The following is a 5,758-nucleotide window of genomic DNA, read 5'->3' as shown; positions in this document are numbered from 1 at the left end:
TTGCAAGATGAAAAACATCATGAGGAACCAGAGAATAAGTCTGAAGTACATTGTCCAACAAACCTACTGTATAGGGGCTTTGGACACCATTCGTTAGCACGCTCTGCCTGAGGTCCTTTAGAATATTAAAATCAAATGAGGCATGAACATACATGTCCACCTCTGAGTTGTCAGGATCAGGCAAAACTGAGACAGGAAAGCACAAAGGGTCTCCCATTGCCTTGCCTGATGTCACAGCCTTTTGCAAGGCACGGTGATAGGGAGTGGCCCCAGAAGAGGGCTTTACAAGAGGGGCAGCTAGACCTCTGCGAGATGGCTGAGGAGCTAGAGAGTTAGGGTCTTCCTCAGCACGCTGTGGCGGTGGAGCAGAAGCCGCAGTGAGATGAAAGCAAACCGGAGAAGAAGCCGAACAAGCGGAAACCTGGACAGAAGGGTTGGTGGGGGGAGGGGTAGCCAAGGTTTCCTGAACTGACTGAGAGAATTTGAGAGCAGAGTGGACTAAGGCCCAAGTGGGGAGTGTTCGGGGGGAGAGACGATCACCCCTTTGCTGAGCCTCACGGAGAACGGTACCTACACGTTCCCATGCTATTAAGTTAGTTGTCCCTTCCTGGGGAAAGGATGGGACATATATTTGCATGTCTTTTACCAAATCTATCACAGCACCCTTAGGTACTGGGTACATAGCTTGTTTTAATAGCGACTTAAGTAATTTGGCAAAGTTACGCTGTTCTGTTGACAGAGACTGACCCATAGTTATAAATCAGCAAAGATAGAAAATTACCCCCAGCTGGACACACTTACCACCAGTGTCCCTCGTCCTAGTCCGGAAATCGTCCTGGGAGATCCGTGTGCTGTCTTTCTTACTCCAAGTTTGTCTCACAGGCGAGTTCACCCCTGGATCTGATTCATATCCACGTTGGGCGCCAAATGTAGGGGACAGGGGAAGGGGACGTTACCAGAACCTCTGCAGTGAGTCCTGGTCTCCTGCGAGCCATGGCAGCACACGGCGAATTACAGGAAAGGTAGAAAAATGAGACTGAGAAGAAGCTGAGCTTTGGGTCTGATCAGTGCTGCTCTGGGCAGCAAAGACAAAGCCCCCAGCTTACCACACCTTTTATTCAGTACATCGGGAGAAACAAATGTAACAAATGACTTGCAGAGAGTTCAACAGTTCACATTGGGATAAACAAGGTGTAACGGAAGGCTTGCAGAGAGTTCAGTACATCTCCGGCAAACAAGATGTTAATCAGTCCGAGAACAATGAGGAACTGAGCAGATGTTTGTTCTCCCAGGATGTTTCTTGTCCTGGAGAATCACAGCATTACTGGATCACTGAAGTCTCAGTTGTGACCGGAGGCCAAACTGGAGTTATTCTGTAGCTGGGCTGTAGGCAAGAGAACTAGGCTAACCAAATGATTTATCCCTAGAATTATGTAGCATTGCTCCCAACAGCAAAAGAAGCCAGAGGCTTTTTTTCCCCAAATCTATCCTGTGTGGCTTGAGTTGGCTGCACTTTTTCAGTCCATCTGTTTCTTGAGGACTTCCCAGTATAATGATTCTTGCTCAGCACTGCCCGTACCACTGGTAGCCCTGTGGGATGATGTGCTGTTTTATAAAGTCCTGTATCTGTGTTTTATTTGATTTACTAGCCTCTTAGTTCAGATTGATTTTGGCATCAGGATGTATGTCCCTCCCTTCCAATTACCTGTATTTTTGGTTGATTTCTCTCTGAGTAGGTCCAACATTACTTCTCCCCCATTCAGCCATGTTGAATCTCACCCTGTGAATATTTTGAAGTAAATTTTCTTGAATTCTTGTGGTAATGAACTCTTCAAGCAATTCAATTTTTCAAACAGAATCATCACTTTTCCTTTGATGTGGCATCTATCCCACCATGACAAAGCAGCTTCCTCCTTTGTTCTTTGTAAGAGTGGCTCTTTGTTCCATTAGGATTCCAAACCACTCATTTAAAGTCCTTCTTGTCTGTTTCCCAAAAACAGTTATGTCAAATTGTAGGGGGACATATTTAAGAACTTTTTTTTTTACATCAGGTTGTTCCTATTTTGTCAAGAATGAGAGTACAGCAGTATGAGTTAATCATGGTTTCTGAGTTACTTGGTATTGTACTACTTCAATATTCCCAGTGGATACAGTCAAAATTCTTCTTTTTATGGTGGAAGTACATCATTGACAAGTTCTCCTTGCTATTACCTTATCTAACAGTTGTTGTATTCAAATGGGCCTGAACTATTCAGCCTCTTCAGAAAAGAAAAATTGCCCGATGAGTTTCTTTGTGATGGCTTAATTTATTTTCATTCCTGGTAAAATTAGCTATAATGTTACTAGTTCTAGTTAACTGGTTAGATTTCTTGAGAACTGCAACTTGTTTCCTTTGCACTTCATTTGGTCTCAGGTTTGCCTTCCTTTTTCACACTGGAAAATATCATTGCATATTCTTGTCACTTAGAGGTGGACAATTCATAAGGCTAATTCCTTTTCAAATTCCAGTTCCTGTTGTAGCTACATAGGCCAGTGATAACTCCATTAGGATGTCTCTTCCTAGGCACTACTTTTCCTCTTTGGATCAAATTAGTTTTACCATATAGGGAACAGGAAAGGGGACATTACCAGAGAACCCTGCAGTGGGTCCTGGTCTCCAGTGAGGCAATACAACACAAAGCTAATAAGAATAAAAAAAGAAACAATATTTAGAGAGAAAGCTGGGTCTTGGGGATGATCTATGCTGCTCTGGAGAGCAAAGACAAAAGCCCCCAAGGACATCCAGCATTTATTGATTGCAAGCATGGAAAGAAAAAGAGCAAGGTATGCTTTGAAGACATCTAGTAATATATGGTGCCAAACATCTGGCATGGTGGTGCCAAGCAGGGTTGTAAGGGAGGAGACACTGCTTATCTTGCTTGTATAGCACAAACAGGTACTGGAACCAGGTACAATTAGCAAGCAACCCATCAGGTGAGTGAGAAGCCAAAATTCAGGGGAAAGGATTTTAGTTGGGGTCATGATGACCTCAGCTGCATGTAACTCAGCAGAGCCCTGACACTTCACAGACCAAGTCTTAGTTCTCTGTGGCAGCTATTGGAGGAGGAGCTATACTTGCCCAGTTTGCCATCTGACATGCCAATTTGAGTCATATAGGGCTTTGGTCTGACTCCTGATATAAAAAAATATAGCCAAATTATGGAAATCAAGAAGCATGTGCCATTTATAGCCTGCTAGTATTGGGAAGGACGTCTGCTACATTACCAAAACCAGAGTTCTGTTGAATTTCCCACTGTACCCTCATTCTGAATTGCTGAGCACTACTTTGCTGAAGTCTTCTATTTAGTCTATGAAAATTCTGCTTCATTCCTTCCCTCCTATTCAATTTGATAATAAAAACCAGACATTTTAATTTTGTTGATGCTCTCATTGCCATGGGCTTTCAGGGGTGGCAATGGGGTTGCTTTGGCTCCCACCAACTGAATACTAAACCAGTTCATGGGTCAGATACATTGCACTGGAATTGTCAGCCAGAAAGGGTAGAGTCACAGACCCATGGACTTCCACTAGCAAAGGCAAACTCCTCACTGTTGTTTTGATTTGCATTTTCCCATGTTTATAGCAGCACATTTCTCCCATGTTTATAGCTAAATCTTGAGTATGGCCTATATGTCCATCAACAGATGAATAGATAAAGAAAATATAGTATATATACACACAATAGAGTACTATCCAACCATAAAGAAGGATAAATTTGAGTCTTATGTAGGAACGGATACACCTTGAGACCATAAGGCTGTGAAATTAATCAGACATAGAAGGCAAAATATCACATGGCTTCTCTTTTGTAAGAAACCCAAAGTATAATTTAAAGAGCAAAATAAAAGATAGGTGATAGGAAACAGGGAGGTAGATGGGAAGGGGACCTGGGGATACAAAGTGATAGAAGGGAGAGGAAGAGAAGGGAAAGTAAAAAGGATCAAAATATGATATGTATATGTATCAATTCCCCATGCTGAATGTATTCATAATATATTGCAAACATATACTAATACAAAATTTTAAAACACACCACACCAAAGTATATATACAGGTGGCAAATAAACATAGAAAGATGCCCCACATCATAAGTCATCAGAGAAATGCAAGTGAATGTAGCAATGAGATACCAACACACTACAGAAATAATCAGTTCCAGAACACTGACAATACCAAATATTGAAGAGAATATGGAGCTATAGAATTCTCATTCATTGCTAATAGAAATGTATATGGCCTACCACTTTGGAATACAATGTGATAGCTTATTTCAAAACTGTACATATGCTGTATGTGTAATCCAGGAATCATATTCCCTGGTATTTGCCCAAAGATGTTGAAAGCATGCACATAAAAAATGTACACAGGTTTTTATTTGTTGAATTGCACAAATCTAGAAGCAACTAAGATGTCCTTCAGCGGTCTCAGACTAGTTTTACCAAAACCAGATAGAGTCTGACTCACTCTGTAGCCCAAGATGGCCTCAAACTCACAGTGTAGCCAAGGCTGACTTTGAATGTGTGATCCTCTTGCCTTAGCCTACCAAGTGCTGGGATTATAGGCATATAGTACATATACCCCATGCTCAGATTGGATGAAGAAATTGGTAAATATAAACAGTGGACTATTTTTCATTACTGAAAATAAATTGGCTATCTAGTCATGAAAACACATGAAGGACCTTAATTGCATATTATGAAGTGAAAGAAGCTAACCGGAAAAGGCTGCATCATATTTGATTCTAAGTAGAAGATGTCTGAAAAAGAGGCATGCCACAGCTCCCAGCACAGAGGAGGCTTCTAGGTCAACATGCCATGGCTCCCAGAACAGAGAAGGCTTCTGGATAAGCGTGCCACAGCTCCCAGTCCAGAGGAGGCTTCCAGATAGGTGTGCCACAGCTCTGAGCACAGAGGAGGCTTCCAGGTCAATGTGCCATGGCCCCCAGAACAGAGGAGGCTTCCAGGTAGGCATGTCACAGCTCCCAGCACAGAGGAGGCTTCTGGGTCAATGTGCTACAGCTCACAGAACAGAGGAGGTTACCAGGTAGGCGTGCCACAGCTCCCAGTGCAGAGGAGGCTTCTGGGTATGCATGCCACAGCTCCCAGTGCATAGGAGGCTTCCGGGTCAAGATACCACAACTCCCAGAATGGAAGAGGCTCCAGGGTAGGTATTCCACAGCTCCTAGAATAGAGGAGGTGAGCCACGTGGGAACCACCAGAACTCCCCCCTCTATCAAAATGAGAAGACACATAAATAAGCCTCAGAACCAGACTTCCAGATCATCTACAGCAACCCCAAAGGGAAACGAGATGGAACACTCTGATACTCACCCACCTGGACTCCCTGAACTAGCAACACAAGAGGATCTGGAAAAAATGAAATCAGAAATAATTTCTCACATAACAGCAGATATTGTGCCCGTAGTGCAAGACATGATTAATAAATCTAGAGAAGGCACAGATAAAAAAGTAGAGGAGCTGATGAACACGATGGAATCCCAAAATAAGAATCAAATGGAATACACAAAACAGATGCAAACAAATTTCCAGGAGATTGAAAACTCCATTGAAAGTCTATGCAGCAGAATGAGCCAATGTCAAGACAGAATTTCAGATATAGAAGATAAGATTGAAATTAGTGACCAGGAAAAGAAAACTTTCTTTAAAATTGTAGGGGACCACGAGAAATCAATCCAGCAGCTGCTAGATGATGGAAAGGA

At 42.6% G+C, this 5,758-nt stretch overlaps 1 pseudogene; it reads right to left on the bottom strand.

Moving 5' to 3' along the window:
• Positions 1 to 1,043: 1,043 nt before the first annotated feature.
• On the bottom strand, positions 1,044 to 5,510 carry LOC101717350 (UAP56-interacting factor-like; annotated as a pseudogene).
• Between the last annotated feature and the right edge of the window lie 248 nt (positions 5,511 to 5,758).

The sequence above is a fragment of the Heterocephalus glaber genome, unplaced genomic scaffold (genome assembly GCF_053883595.1).
Source record: "Heterocephalus glaber isolate CG9 unplaced genomic scaffold, H.glaber_assembly_v1.0 deba00001613, whole genome shotgun sequence".
NCBI lineage: Eukaryota > Metazoa > Chordata > Mammalia > Rodentia > Bathyergidae > Heterocephalus > Heterocephalus glaber.
This window is presented reverse-complemented; position numbering and strand designations above follow the sequence as displayed.